The following is a 15767-nucleotide window of genomic DNA, read 5'->3' as shown; positions in this document are numbered from 1 at the left end:
CAGCTTCATCGGACGCTGCCCGGTGGTGACGTGGCCGCTGAGCTGATGCCACCCGGGAGCCAGCAATGCCCCAGCACGACGCACAGCGCTCCAGCTGCCGGCTTCAGCCTGGCTGCAGCAGCTCCTCAAGCAAAGCCGGTCTCCTTGAAGCCGCCTTCCGACAACAAAGGCTCAGTCGAGGTTTCAGGGCTCGCTCGAGAGCGCGAGGAGACCTGGGCGAAAGCCAGGCAGGGCAGGCAGAGCCGGAGCCATTAACACCCCGGCGTGTCAAGACTTGAGGAAATTATGGAGCAACAAGAGCCATTTGCCCTCTCCAGAAACTCCACAACCCATTCAGCAGAACGGCCCTTTGCCGCCCGAGCTACGTTACAACCATCTTTTAGCTGTGCACATTAGAGCAATAAAATATGCGGTTGATACGTTTTTGGAGGCAAGACACATAAATAAAGCGTGAGGACGAGGAAATTCAGCTCTCACGCGTCACTCAGGCGCATTTTCTAACAGCTCAACAGATTCTCAGCGCAAGCAAAACATGCTCTGCTTCAAGACTAGCAATAACGCCTCCGAGAACACAGGCAATAAAATGCCAGAGCAATATCCCAAGAAATACTGCCCAGCCTCTCGGTGCAACAGAGGGGTCTGCAGTAGCAGACACATTACACATGCCTGTTTCTTCCCTCCTGCTCTGCGAGAAGCCTGCGTGATTCCCAAGGACACCAGGCTCGGGAGAACCCGTTACCTTTTAACTTCCATTTAACTAAACTTTATCGTGCCCGGGGCCGTGCCGCACTGCCGGGAAGGAGAAGGGGAGCGCTCGGGGCGGGGGGGGGGCAGCGGCCCCGCACCGAGCTCCCTGCCGACAGCAGCGGGAGCCTGGAGCCAAGAACGGCCGGGATGTGAAGTGCAGTCACCGGGCTCACAGGCAGAGGGGATGCGACGCGCTTTACCTGGAGAAACGGGGCGGGGGGGGTGCTGGGTCACTGAAGCAGGGCGGGCCGGTACGGCGCGGGCGGGCACGCCGGCCCCTCTCCCGCCGGCCGGGTAACGCACCGCCGCTCCCCCGCGGGACGGCTCCCAGCCAACAGAGCGGGCCGGTAAGGACGCGGGGGGCCTCGCTGACCGCCGCGGAAGGAAGGGGGGGGGGGGAAGGGACCGGGCCCCCCCCTCCCCCGGTCTCCCCGTCGAGCGGCGGAAGATGCCGGGGCGGGTTCGCAAACGCACTTCGCAGCCGGCAGACCCGAGCGGGGGTGGCGGGGAGCCGCCACCGGGGCACCGGCTCCCGGGAACCGCCCGCGCCCCCCCCCCCCCCGCACCCCGCCGCCACTTGCTGCAAGCCCTCAGGAAGCCCGGGAAGGGCCGCGCTCCGCCGCCGCCGGGCTCGGCACCTCCCTCCCCCGGTGCCCGGGCGCCGGCCGGGACCCTCCCCGCTCCCCCGGAGCCGCTACCTACCAGCGGGCTGCGGCAGCCTCCCCGCCGCTGCCCGGTCATCTTGGAGGCGCGGCGGCGGCGCGGGGGAGACGACGACGGCGGCGGCGGCGGCGGCGGGGCGGGGGCGCGGGGGGGCGGTGCCGCGCTCGTTCCCTCCCCCCGCCACGCCCCGCCACGCCCCGCCGCAGGTGAGGCCCGCAGCCCCGGCGTCCTCAGGGTCCTGCCGCCCGCCCGCGGGGAGAGCCGGCAGCCGCGCACCCACCAGCGCCGAGACCCACGGGTGCCCGGTTACCCGCGCACCAGCCTAAACGCGTTCCTGCCTTCCGGAGGGCGGTATATGCTCTTACGTTTACGTTGCGGCTGGGTTCCTCGGCAGCGAGTCCCTCAGCGTGTTTGGTTTTCCGCTGGCAGATACGGCTGAAAAATAGGTTAGATGAGGGCTTTTACGTTCCAGCTCAGCAAAGCAGAGGGACGTCCTGGCGTTCTCCACGCAGCAAAAAAGCTGCTGGGTGAGCTTACGTTGTTATGTATAAAGTGCACGTATACATATATATGTATCCACGGCAATAACATCAAAGGGAGGCGAGGGAGGGGGAACCCAGAAGTGTAATTTATTCCTCGGCAACATGGGTACGTGCTGTACAGGTTATTTATATGTGAAGACGGCCCCGAGTGTTAAATGAGTCGTCTCTTTAAAATAAACATGAGGGAAAATATATCCAGGCTCCTGGTGCTCCTTCAGGTGAGACAGGGAGAGATTTTTGCAGATGCTGGAGGACGGTTTGGGTGTGCAGGCACCTGCAGCCGTGGCTTTTTCTGCTCTTAATGTGCTGTGATACCATCGTTGCTGCGTGCACACACAAACGTGCTGTATTTTTAGTCAGACACTGAGCACATGGTAGCTGTCACGCTGTGACTTTCCAGTGGAACAAGACAGCTGTACTCTACTGAGCAGTGGAGGTCAACACCGCAACCACGGCCAGCCTTGTTCTCACCTAGTTCACCGCACAGAGGAACTGCAAATCCTTTTCCCTGGGAGGATCTGACAGCAGGATAGTTAATATGTGCCACTTATTCTGCATTAAATCCTATCTCTGCTTTTCTGGCAGCAAAAACACAGCCCACACAGCTGTGGCCAAGTCACGTAATTCATAGCTGTCCTGGGACCGGTCCTTGTCATTTGCATCTGTGCAGACCGAGTGAGAAGAGAACAAACAGCCAGATCAGAGTCTGATACGACCCGATCCTCCTTCGGTTAGACAGGCAGGAAATTAAATCCACTTTTCTGAATTCAGTGCTGCTAGCAGGCCACAGGAGGTAGCCAGGGTTGGATTTAAGCTGCCAAGCACACCCTGTGCTGGTGGCTGGGGTGAAGCAGCGAGGGTAATAGCACAGATGTGCAGCCCCGAGACAAGGCACATCAGGCTGCAGGAGAAACGAGGCCACTAACAACTAGCAGATGGCTGGAGATCACAGCAAAGCACCATTACCAAGGACTCGGTGGGGAACAGCCTGGCTGCGTGGGGCTCTCTCTGCGTGGTGACCGGGGCTGCCAGGGAGCAGCTACCGCAGGAGGCTGGCAGCTCGGCTCGGACCCGAGCTCAGAGAATCTCAGGCTTCCTCCCACAGGAAAAATAAAGCCCAGACAGCAGTCATCGTGCAGCAGTGGCCAGCTACGTAGTGTCATGCTGTCACACCAGCTCCCAGCTCTGGTGACAGCCTCACTGCAGAGGGTGAGCAAGCTGGCAGGGCTGGGGAGCACAGGGAGCTGGAGTAGCTGCTGGGGCGATGCAGCGGAGATCAGCCTCAGTGCCTTCCTCTGCCCTCCAGGAATCGGCTGCTGCTGGTGCTCGCTCGCAAGCCGAGGAGCGGTGATGGGCGTGCGCTGCTGTGGCTCCATCTGTAGAACAGATCTGATGCTGGGGCCCAAGTGGGCTGGGACCCACCAGACCGCAGCTCAGTGACAGAAGTACTTTTGTTTTTTTAAGTCCCCCAAACAGTTTTCCTAAGAGATCCCCAGCAGACCACAGCCCGCTCACAGCTTGATGAGTGCTGAGATTAGCTGGGCCTCTGCATTAAAAGCTGGAGGTGTCAGAGGTGACCTTGGGCAAATATTTACAATTACAGTGGAGTTGTGTATGTGCATGTGTTCAAAACACAGAAGGGATCAGGTTCAAATGGCACTTTAATTGAGCAAGCAGGGCAGCAGGAGGGTAGAGCTCTTTATGCTAATGTGCTAACCACTCCAGAGTGAGTCACATTCATTAGGGATGGGGAGATCATCTCCATCTGCCCACGAAGTCATTTTGGAGTGGCAAGTGCTCAACAGCTCTTCCAGGAGAACCTGTGCATTTTGAATAGGGACCATCTTGACTTTTTGTAACATGCAGCTGCGAGCATGTTGCTGGGACTCAGGGAATCATGATTATCCTGCCCAAGGCTGGTATGCATTCGCATCCGCATTTCACAAATGGGGAATGGAGATGCTCAAGTTGTACCGCGTGCCTGGGATGCCTATTGAATAAATAACACAAGGTTATAGAGCAGGGCTCCCCCTCGAAAATTTGTTCTTACAGTGGAAAGCATAGAGGGGAAAAAAATCCTTTTAGCTTCTGAATCCCTCTTCCTGCTGCTTCTGAAGAGCAGGCAGGCAGCTGTAGAGATGAGCAGGGATGGATGAATTCCCCTAGAAGAATCTTTTCTCGTTTTCTTTTTATATTTTGATGACTTCATTCTAGCTTTCATTAGCACCTCCTTTATCTCCAGTTCTTCCCCAAAGGCATTCGGTTCCTCCTCACTGCTGCACAGGCAGCAGCCGTTCCCGGTTCACGGATGGGAAGTGGAGGCTTTGCACCACCTCATGTTGAGGCCTGGAATTTCAGAGCCTGATCCGAACACCAACTCTCCCATGATGAGTAAACCAGAGGCCTCACCTGCCCTAAAACAAGCTCTTCTGGCTTAGCATCCACTTGCCCAACGCCTTTTCGTCTCGCAAGGAGCCAGTCACGGTGTTGTGCCCTTCGTTATGGCTTCATTGTCCAACACCCTCCTGCAGAAGATCTGAGCTGCCCCACGGGGTTTGAGGGCCGATTTCCAAAGAGGAAAAACTGTTCTCCTGAGTGCATGGTGCATCTCTTCTCTGCACACAAACCAGTCCTGAACACTTTCTCAATATAGCCCAGTTCTTAAAGGAGGGTCAAATGATGGGATTTTGCACCACCTTGTTTGTGAGCGATCCCATCCTCCTGCCTCCCCTGGGACCCCCAGAAGGGAAATTCGCACCTGGGTAAGGAGTCAGGGTACGATAGGCGAGGACTATCTAGCCAGGTTTCAAGCCATCTTCTGAACATCTCCATATTTCAGCTACTTGTTTGCATTCCCCTTATGCCAGAGTTCAGCCATCCCAGTTAGCTGCATGTGAAGCGGTTTTGCTCAAGGCGAACACAAGCATTAGCAAATCCAACCCTTGCCGATGAGGAACTCTCTCTAGGGAGGGCCCTTCTCTCTCTCCTCCCAAGGAAGAAGATGCCTCCAGGAGGAAGGTGAGGCACTGCAGGGGAGAGCCCAGAGCATTCCTGCAGCAAAAGAGCAGGAGCAGTCCCCAGTTTTGCTTCTGTACTGCTGGGGAGCAGCAGTGGGATGGGACGAGGTGCTGAGATAAGACACCTATTACGTGGGAGATAGTACAGGAGAGGCAAGACATGAAACTGGGAGCTGGAGGGAAGCAGGAAACTCCCCGCAACAACATCTGCAAGAGCTGCTCTTTGTTTTTGAAGCTGCTGGGCAAGGGGGGTGGCAGGTGTCTCCAAACCCTCCCCTTGCCATGACAAGTCCCAGTCCTCCCCATTCCCAGACTGGGCTGGGCAGCTGCATTGCACAACATGCCCCAGCTGGGTCTCCCCTGCCTTGCCAGGGTCACGACGCAGAGCCAAAATGCTGCCCTCTCTGTGTTTGCAAAGGGACCTGAAGCAACACATCCCTGGGGAAAAGACTTTGGCCGGATTTTAAAGACACGGGGTTGGACTCCCACATATCCCCAGTGAGTCACTCCAGCAGCTGGGACCCTCGCCACCAAAATAAAGCACAAGTTCTCTGGTCTGTTTTTCTTGTTTCATCAAGCCTTCACTAACCCAAAGAGTCCTGCTGTACAATAACTGCTTCCCCCACAGTGACTCCATGATGAAAGTACTCCTCAGCTAAATAGGTTCAGCTTCACAGACTTTCCACTAAAGCAAGCTTTTCAGGAGAGTGGGGAACAGAGAAAGCAGCACCAGTGCCTGCTATTTTCCCTTCCAGCTTACGGACCAGTACCCAGGAGCTCCCAGCCTGACCATCAAACCTAACAGCCTCCCCTGGCTCTGCCGGGGAGGTGGGCAAAGAGAGGGTAACAGCTACCCCAGCCACATCCAGGTCTGGAAGAGCTTCTGCTGCTGCAGCCAGAGGTTTTGGCACTGTGCATCTGCAGGATGAATGTGCTGATTATCCACATGGGGCACAGAATGGCTTCATATGACAATTTGATTTTCCCTGTTCAGGCTGGGTTTTAAGCCTAGAAAATGGCACAGGAAAAACACACGAGAGCCCTCAGCCTGTGAAGTTAGGCACCTGAAAGGGCAGTCTCTGCTCAGCCCCTTCTGCCTGTGCATCGCAACCACCTTTCATTACACTTTTCTAACTCCGCAGGGCTCCCTCATCACTCATTGCAGAGGATGGATGCTGCCGAGGGAGGGGGGCTGGGTGGTTTAGTGAATGGGGCCGCTCTCTGCAGGGACGTCTGTTGCTTTTTGGTGAAATGGAAAAATGCCTGGTGGCTACAGGCAGAGAAAAACAATGTGATAGGGTATGGACAGTTCAATGCCACCCTGGAGAACTGGGGGGTTTGTCGCTGCAACCACTGCAGAGCTCCTGTTTGGAAGTGGCCGTTCCTGTATTGCTCGTCCTCTGAGTTCCTGTGTTGGTATGGAGCCTGGTGAGCACAGCGTGACCAGGGCCATCAGCAGATCTACGCACATAAAGTCCTGTCTTGCCAAGCACTTTGGGGGTAGAGAAAGGACCCCGAGTACCTCAGGTCAGGCATGCAGAGGGATCACATGCTGTCTGTGCTTTTCCCTAGCACCTTTGGGCCATGGGTCCCAGCTTTCAGATGTTGTCTTGGAAAAACATTTGTTGTGCTTGTGGAGCACATGGGTAAGTTACAAGCTCTAGGAGAAGCACACATGAAGACATCTGTAATTTTGCATTTAGCACAGCATTTCACCAGAGCTAAAGAAAAACCTGGCTAGAGCCGCATTTTGGAGGGCAAACATAGAATTCTTGAAAAACCTGACCAAAGGGTACAGGGTCCCAGGGAAAAAACTGCCAACAATCATGTAGTTAAAGAGTACCTCGCCATACATATGCATAAGGTGGAAAGCTTCACTTCCTGGTATGTACAAGCTGATCCTCGCAGCCCTGAGAACATGCTTTTAAAGGCAGTGGTAAAACAACCCCCAATCTAACACTGGCACCAATGAAGCAGGTAGAGGAGCGAGCTGGGGGCAAGTACAGCCCTCTCACTGTTATACCCACCAGCTGCAAGGACTCATAGCTGGGGGCAGAAGTTGTTCAGTCACTCCATCAGCATCCTAAAGTACCTGCCATCTAAAAGGTGCGACAGTGACTACCAGCTGCAGCGGCAATCAAGGGCTAATAACTAACTACAACAGGAGATGAGCGGTTCTCAGGCCACGAGCCCCTCTGCAGCTGCTCAGCAAACAGATGGATCTCCTCATTCAACCTCGAGTGAGGTTCTCCAGCATGCTGGAACAGGGCTAGAGCCACCCAAGTCACAGCTGGTTTAACTTATTACCCCTAGCCCCCTCCACACCAGTCCTTAGTAAAGCTCTTCCAGTCCACGAAGCGGGTGCGAGTCTTCTACCCACTTTGAACCTTGCTGATCCATCCCACATGCAATGCTAGCATTGGTAGCCTGAGCTGAATCTGTACCAGCCACCCGGATAGGAAAGCTGCCCCAGCCCATCCAGCCTTGCACCCAAGGAGACTATTTTAATTCCCAAACCAATCATTTCAGTAGGAAATAAAACAAGGGGAAAGTGTGAGTTACTCCCCGAGGTCAAACACTGCAGAACATGACAGTCCACTTGGTGGAGGGCTGTACTGCAAGGAGCAGGTCAGTACTACCGAAAAGTTTCCCCGTGATCTTGGTTTCAGGCTGTTGAAGCTGCTTTACAGAGCATGCAAGGGGAACGTTGTCTCCCAAGGCAGTGAGATCTCAAAGGATTTTTACTGAGGTTGCTCTTTCCTCTGACAGACATCCAAAGCTGCATATGAGAAAGCTCCCCTCAGACACACACACAAGTCCCAACACAGGCACAAAGGGAAAGCAAGGTTACACTCTTCATCTGCATTCTCCAGCTCCGTGCCAAGCACAGCTCAGGCTACCATCACAGGGCTCCTGGAGCACGTTATGCTGTCTTCTAGGATGCTTCAGAGTAACCTCTATGCCTTGCAAAAGAGAAACTGGCTCTCAGCAGCCAAAACAGCCTCCCTGCCGCCACTCAGCCCCTGGCATCACAAAACCTACCCTGACCCTACCGTACTACAGGGAACATTCCCACACTTCCTAGTTCACTGGTCACGCACACTAGGAGTAGCCCTTCAAAATAAACTTGCAGCTCTCACTTTCTTTTAACCTCACCTATCAATAGGTAACACACATCCTACTGCTAGCTTTTTCACCCTAGCATTAGGCTAACTTTGGAATTAAACAAAGCAAATATGTGTTTAGTAAGACCTAGGTCAGGTTTATAACCAGAACAAAAGCAACAGACCCATTCCAGAGCACTCAAAATTTTCTCAACATCTATCATCTGCACTCCCAAGAACCTCAAAAACCTCCCACCCTTCCAAAAAGCAAAGTACTGCTCCTCCCACTTATATACCCCCAACACTGGTTTAAATCCTCCTGGAGGGTCCACCTGGGTCTGCCTGGAGCACTCAGCAAGTGATTTCTCCTTCTTGTTCACACCTCATCAGCTGGAAGGTGCATAGGGGAAATGAATGCTAAGCTTAAGGGAATTTAAGGAGAAACAAATCATAACAGATCTTCTCTTGGAGTTCAAAGTAACACCTTTGGGCAGGAGCAAGCAAGTGCTAGGCAGGGAATTGGAGAGTTGGGGCTGAGGTTTGCCAGGGCAGGGTAAAATCCCTGTTTCAGCCGAGCAGCTGCCCATATCTGTATGTGGTGCACACAGGGCTGTCCTGAGCCTGCTGCCCACCAGCAGAAAATAAGCTGTATGCCTAAACAGCACTGTCTTTGTTAATGAGGTAGCGGAGGGAGCAAAAGGCACGTTGAGGTCATTTACTAAATTAGGATGTGAAATCAGAGGCTGTTGCAAAAGGCAGTGCGGGCTCAGAATTCACTGCGGGGGATTGCCACGGGCTGACTTCCCATGGTTTCTTCCCAAGAGGCTGTTCAAGGCAGGCAGGGCCTCTGCTGAGGTGCAGGCGTGGGGATGAGCAGAGTCTGTGGTGGGTGAAGCTCCGATGTTTATCTGGGGGAGTGGGAAGGTGCTGTGAACAGGCAGGCCTCCCTGGGAGGCAGTGAGTCTTAGGAAAAGACACAGTGTATGATGTCTCATGTGGCTGAAACCCAGTGGAAAGCTGGACACAGACCTGAAATGGGAGGTTGGTCCTTCTCCAGCAGGGAGACGGGCCAACAGCTTTTAAAGAGCACAGAGAGAGCGAAACTGGCATTCCAATCCCACCGCGGCAAGCTAGTCAGATGAGATTCGGGCAGATGCATGGCAGAAAATAAAATGCAAATCGGAGCAAGAAAAGCTCATCTCAAAAATAATGTGATATGCTGCTATTCAGCAAGAGGCGAATGGGAGAGGCAGTGATGCTGAAAGAAGTAGAAGCACAATAGCAGAGTCTGCAGTATTTGGTGACAAGGAGAATGATGGATGCAGCTGGGACTGTGCTCACCCGACAGCGCGTGAGACTATGGGGAGGTGGTGGTCCCTCCGCCGATGGCTGTGGGGTGGCTGTGCCTGCACGAAACTATAACAGGGAAGATAATGAGGCTGGAAAGAAGTGAAGGAAGAGCAAAGCGAGAGCACAAAAGAAGCAGGAGTTGCTCTAGCGGGAATGCTTTAACCAGAGAGTTAATCTATGCCGTTTCACTAAATGGTGCTGGAGGACTTGTCTGCAAACTCTTGCAGTACCAAAATGATTTGGTACTGGTGGAGTAGTGCAACCATCCTGCGATGAACTCCTCACCCCTTGCTCTGCGTCTTTCTCTCTGTGCTCCCCTTGCACTTGGGGATGCATCGGACCAGGTCATGGACAGGGAAGTGAAAACCCGATCAGAGCTGATGGAGCCTGGAAGGAGGAGACCCTCCCAGTGACTATTGCTGCCACCTTGTTACAGGGTGTCAGCCCCCGTGTCCCCATCTGTCCTGGTTTCAGCTGGGATAGAGTTAACTGTCTTCCTAGTAGCTGGTACAGTGCTATGTTTTGAGTTCAGTATGCGAAGAATGTTGATAACGCTGATGTTTTCAGTTGTTGCTCAGTAGTGTTTAGACTAATGTCAAGGATTTTTCAGCTTCTCATGCCCAGCCAGCGAGAAAGCTGGAGGGGCACAAGAAGTTGGCACAGGACACAGCCAGGGCACCTGACCCAAACTGGCCAACGGTGTATTCCATACCATGGGACGTCCCATCCAGTATAGGAACGGGGAAGTGGGGGCGGGGATTCGCCGCTCGGGGACTGGCTGGGTGTCGGTCGGCGGGTGGTGAGCAATTGCACTGCGCATCATTTGTACATTCCAATCCTTTCATTATTACTGTTGTCATTTTATTAGTGTTATCATTATCATTATTAGTTTCTTCTTTTCTGTTCTATTAAACCGTTCTTATCTCAACCCACGGGTTTTGCTTCTTTTCCCGATTTTCTCCCCCATCCCACTGGGGGGGGGGGGGAGTGAGTGAGCGGCTGCGTGGTGTTTAGTTGCTGGCTGGGGTTAAACCACGACACCATCCAAGGTGTGAGTGAAGCCTTCCGGAGCTCCAGCCTCTTCCTGACCCTCTCTCCAGTGAGCTGCATTAGGGCAGGATGCCCTGCCTAACACGCACCCTTACCCAGCCAGTCCACCTGGGAGCATCGCCTGCCACTCCTCCCTTTGCACTATGTGGTGCTCGGTGAATGGAGCAGCTATGTGCTGAATCTTTAAATTAAAGTAATGTTCATTCTTAATGGGAAATTAAAGTCTGGAGGAGGAGGAGGGATATGAAGCTATGCATGGGTATACACATATTTGGACTGTCCAGTCCCTCTCCTTCAAATGACAGTGTAGCAAGTACCAACGCCAGTGTGACAGTGTGCAGTCATCCACTGCTCTGCCCTGCGTGGAATGAGTCTTTTCAGAAGCTCATTTTCAAATAGCAAGTTTGAGTTAATTGAATGCAAGAGTTTTGGAGGAGCTGAGGAACTTACTCGTCACTGGCGTCTGCTTTTCCAGACATCTTGCAATACCAGAGACTTTTCAGATGACGGAGACAAGGCTCTGCCAGGATACTCTAGAGAGGTCATATTTAAAGGTAAATCAGGTAATATAAGATAATGAGTAAGTTGACAAAGAGAAGTGAAATAATTAATGACAACCACCATGCTTATAAAATGGATTTTGTCCACCTTTCTTTTTAAGCACTACTCAAAGCCTGGTCAGTAATATTCCCAGGTGCACAGTCATCATAGCACTGGGGCGGGGGATTAAAACCAGCTCTGGCCAAGTCCAGGTTTCCTTCTAGGTTCCCTGGGGTCTGCCTTCTAGGGAGAAGCATCCTCTCGAGTAATGCTGAGCATCAGCCTGGTGGTGAGGAAACCCCTTCTCTCCAAGCTCGATCCCAGACCGAAGAGGGACCCACGCAGCGAACCCCATGTGGCTCTGTGTCAGAGTTTCTCCTCCTTTTGCTGAAGATGGATCCTGTTTCCCCTCCATTTCTGTCTCCCTTCCCTTGCTTTTGTTCCATACTTGTTCTCATAGCATTTATCCTGGAGCTAGATAGCTTTGATAACTCATGCTTTGTTACTGAGTTTTGGCTTTTCACCCAATTGCCAGATGAAGTGCAACTCCCATACTCACAGTTTCTCCATTGGCTTTTCTGGTCGGGCTGTTAGGACCAGAGGTGGGGGTTATGGAGGAGGAGGAGAATACCAGGAGGAGCAGAGAGCATGCCTGTGCTGCTGAAATCCCTTCTGGGTTGTTATGACACTGTAAGACTGTGTGCATCCTCCTCTGGATCATATGCCATAAGAAACGCTCATTCCACAGACATTTTAGGGCTATGCTTTAGCATATGCTTTTGCGTAAACCTCAGAGAACACATTAATACCACAGCTGAGTTTGGTATTGACGTGCTGAACCTGAGCTCTTGCGTCATGCCAAGCTGAAAGGACTACTGCCATCCTGGGCGTGGGGAGGGGAATGGGGAGGCAGCGCCAGGACATTGCTCTGGTGCTGGTGTTCTGGTGGTGGACCTTGCTGCTGCCGCCTGGTCTCCAAAGGGAGGCTGGTAAAGCAAAGGAGCACCCCGGACAAGAGCTGAAACTATGCGGAGAGGCTTAAAAGCAGTCATGAGACTCCAAAATCTCAGCTGCTCACTGAAGCAGAGGATATGGGTGACCTCAGTCCAGCCCATGAAAACCTGTGTGGGGAGCTGACACTGGATGGGAAAAGATTCTTTCATCTAATACAGGTCTAACAGGAGACCAGAGCTGGAAGTTTCACCCAGAAATTCAGATGAGAAATACGACGCACACTGCTCATTATGAGGGCGATTAGCTATTCAAACAATTTACTGAGGGATGTGGTGGAATCTCCATCATCAGAGATTTGAAAGCCTGCCAGATCGCTCTCCTTTCCCAGTTACGTGGGACCCAAAGCAGAGCTGATCTGTGCGATGGAGCACCCAGGTCATTCCGGCTGCCCTCAGACCCTGGGAAGGGTTGATGGTCCATTCAGCTGACATGTCAAAACAAAAATATTTTCAACTTGGATGGAGATAAAAGGTAAAAACTTCACATATAAGAGCTCTGAAGTATTACTATTGAGGTGGTTTATCTCCTTGTTTTCCTGAGAGGCTCCTGCTAGACTAAACCAATGTGCAGCTATCCAAGGATCTTAGTCTCCAGCCAGCGCCAAATTCCTGCAGAGCAGGGGGCTGTCTCACATATATTTCTTTTTTCAAAGTGCCAGTTCCTGGAGCCATGGGAGTACTTTCATACCTCACCTTCTGCTTACAAAGTCAGGCAAGTTTCTAGCCTTACCAGCAGCTCACAAATGAACACAAAGAGAACGTGGATATAAGAGTTTAAAGAGAAAGATGACCCAAAGTCAGGCAGCCACTGGCAGCACTGTGCGTGTCGGCAGGCAGAGACCGCACTGCTGCGGTGCTCTCCGGCGGCAGCAGCTCTTCGGGCTGGAGGAGCGAGGCCGGCACTGGCAGCCTTCAGCTCTTCCAAGCATGGTCCGGCCTGGCATTGCCGACCGTGTGCCATGGGGAGACTGCCCGGGCGGCACCGGTGACGCTGCCCACAGAGTCCTGCCTGCCTGGACGTGAGCCCTGCTGACCGCAGGACGTCGGAGGAAGGAAGTTGGTGGTGCTGCTTTGATGGACGTGACGTCTCCATAGGCATGCTCTCACGCCAGTCATATCCCAGGGTTTGTGGAGGTGCTTTGCTGCTGACAAGACCTGCTGTTTGAACAGTCGGTCTCACTCTCGTGCAGCTTATTATTGGAATTGCACCTGACAGGGAGAAGGGAAATGTGCTCCTTAACAGGCACATCCTTTTTAATGGATTCTGCTTCGCTGCTGAGAATAAACAATCACAAATCACAGTCTACAAGGACCTTTAGAGAACCCTTCTAGTTCAGATATTTTTTTCACTTTGTCAGTGAAAGAGTACTTCTAAATACCTATCAGCAGGCCAAGAGTTACCATTTGGGGAGCACACAGCTTAACAGAGTGAGGGGAAAAAATATCTTTATTTTCGATTTATTTTCTTACTGGGAAGAATGCTCCCTAACTGCACTGCATAACAGCTTCCCACAGAAAGCAACTGCCATGGAAGTATCTGGATGCAGCCCTTGCAGATGATGCAGTAGCTTGGGTGGGTTTTTTCAACTTTACATCCACCTGCAAAGGTTTACAGGCTTGAAAAAATATTACCACTAACTCAGGGGGAAGGGAGAGCTTGCTCACAGCTGTTTCCCCAGGCAGGACCCTGCTGTCAGAAGGGAGTCAGTGCTCAGTGGGCCTGGCAGCAGGCAGAGCTCAGCACCTTCCCAGGGCATTTTGCAGGGAGGCAGGAGGTTGGGACCTGCCCGGGTCCTCAGGGTGCTGCTTGGTGGGCTGCAGCGGGCAAGGATCTCTGGGGCCGTCTGTAGCCTTTGCCACATCTCAGGTTTTACCTGTCCTGATGGGAGCAACAGCACAGTCCAGAGAGGTCTCGAGGGACTGGGCATGTGCTGAGCCTAAGCACAGACCACGGGCTAGGAGACAGAAGGACAGCATGCCACCGAGATGAAAGGAGCTGAAGCTGAACTGAGGAGCACGTGTGCTTCACCCTCAGCCATGTGTGCAAGAGTACGGGACAGTGGTGGGGGCAGAGCAGGGGGGTCACCTCTGGAGGAGCTGTGCCCGAGCAGGGACCCCAGCCCCGTGCTGAGGACAGCAGGGATGGGGTAGAGGGACCCTTAAGCCCTTTCCTGCACGACGGGCTTTTGCAAGGTGCATATATGTTGCAGTACGCAGAGAAGGACTGGCTGAAGCTGGCCTCCACCGCCTCCCTCCAGGTCATGGGTGGGATTTGCATCACCAGCAACCCCCCGTCTCAAGGCAGCGGTGCTGCCGCAGGGACGCATGTGGGCACGCGCACGGAGAAGCGCTCCGCAGCCCTGGTTGCTCCCTGCCTTGAGATCAGCCCCTGTTTGGTTCCTACCCTGTGCTCTGCTATCTCAGGGTGGGATCAGGCGATGCCAAGCCCTTTCTTGGGAGAGAGGCAGCTTTCCTGGCCCTGCCCCATGGCAGGAGCTGGGGCTGGGAACCGGCTGGGGCCCTCGCTGCTCCTGGCTGGAGGGTGGAGGTGCAGTGCAGCGGCGCGGCTGGCTGCCAGCCCCTCACCACGTAATTAGGCAGCTGCGCACGCCGAGCCTGCTCCGACTGGATCGCATCGCTGCCGCCTGAATCACCCGCATGCAAGACCATCCAAGGCCAGCCCATCCGCGGGCTTTCTCTTCACAGGGTCTTGCTTTCCCTGCATTCGGAGCAGAGGGTCTCTCCCCTGCACGCATCAAAGGTGAAAGTCATGGAGACAGCGCTCTTGGCCACGCCAGAAGGGTTAGCACTGGTGTTTCCCCATCTCGGGCAACCACCGACACGAGTGGCACCACTGCACATCGCGGTAAGGGCATCTAAAGTGGGGCCCCAAGCGCCATTCCTCCTTGACAAGTCAGCCCCAAAGACTTGTCTTGTCCGAAGCCTAAACGATGCCCAGTCAATCTGGGAATATAAAGAGGAGCAGAAACATAGCCCAGATTTTTTTTTTTTTTTTCCTTCTTGCTACAATGGAAAGCAAAGTGTCCTCTGGACGTACCAGGTCTGCTGTCAGCGTTTGCACCCGGGACACAGTGGCAGGCACTGCTCTGCAGGAACCAGGAACTGAAACTTTCTGGAGGCCTAATGGGGTGCAAAAAAACCCCACAGTGTGGAAGTCGGCAATAACTTCACGCTGGTGTCATGTAGTGATGAAAGGGCTAGAGCTCTGCTTTCCCACTGACTCATTCCCCTGGCTGTGGACAGCTTTTGAGTCCTTCCAAATTTAGCTAGATTCATGGTGGGGTTTTTTAAAATCATTCATCAAATAACTTCTGCAGATAATTACGAGTTTGTTGCTCATTTATTAGCACTAGGCTATAATTATTCAGTATCCAGATGATTTGCTGCATGGATCATGTGGTGTTGAGTAGGTCAGATGAGTACAAGGCTCACAATTAGCATTTTAAAATGTGTTTTCCAGGGAAAGTCTGCAATGCATCCTTAAACTCTGCCACGTTGTCAACAGTGCATTATCAGGAAAGCAGAGGCAGACAAGGTGAATTTGGGCATAAATGTGGATAAGCCCTCATAGATAATTTTGCTCATGTTTTACCCAGCACCAGCTATAGCAATGCAGGTGCGAGGACTTTGTTCTGTCTTGTCCAGGTGTGTGACGTGATGGAGTCCCTGTGCATCAATGTGACAATTCTCCTGTCTCCAGCTGGTGCCTTTTCCAGGGCA

General features: G+C 53.2%; 1 protein-coding gene across 3 annotated transcripts in view; it reads right to left on the bottom strand.

Annotated features, from left to right (window-relative positions):
* The window catches only part of MID2 (midline 2), a 139449-nt gene that overhangs the window by 119876 nt on the left and 3806 nt on the right, over nucleotides 1-15767 (bottom strand). The window contains exon 1 of one of the 3 annotated variants that reach the window (XM_052813452.1): nucleotides 1450-1537. The exons of the other annotated variants lie outside the window; for them this stretch is intronic. The gene's annotated coding sequence lies outside the window, so the exon portion shown is untranslated. Of the gene's footprint in view, nucleotides 1-1449; nucleotides 1538-15767 lie in introns of those variants that run through there. 3 annotated transcript variants of the gene reach the window in all.

Source organism: Harpia harpyja, chromosome 18 (genome assembly GCF_026419915.1).
Source record: "Harpia harpyja isolate bHarHar1 chromosome 18, bHarHar1 primary haplotype, whole genome shotgun sequence".
Lineage (NCBI taxonomy): Eukaryota > Metazoa > Chordata > Aves > Accipitriformes > Accipitridae > Harpia > Harpia harpyja.
Note: the sequence above shows the minus strand (reverse complement) of the source record. Positions and strands in the feature narration are given on the sequence as shown.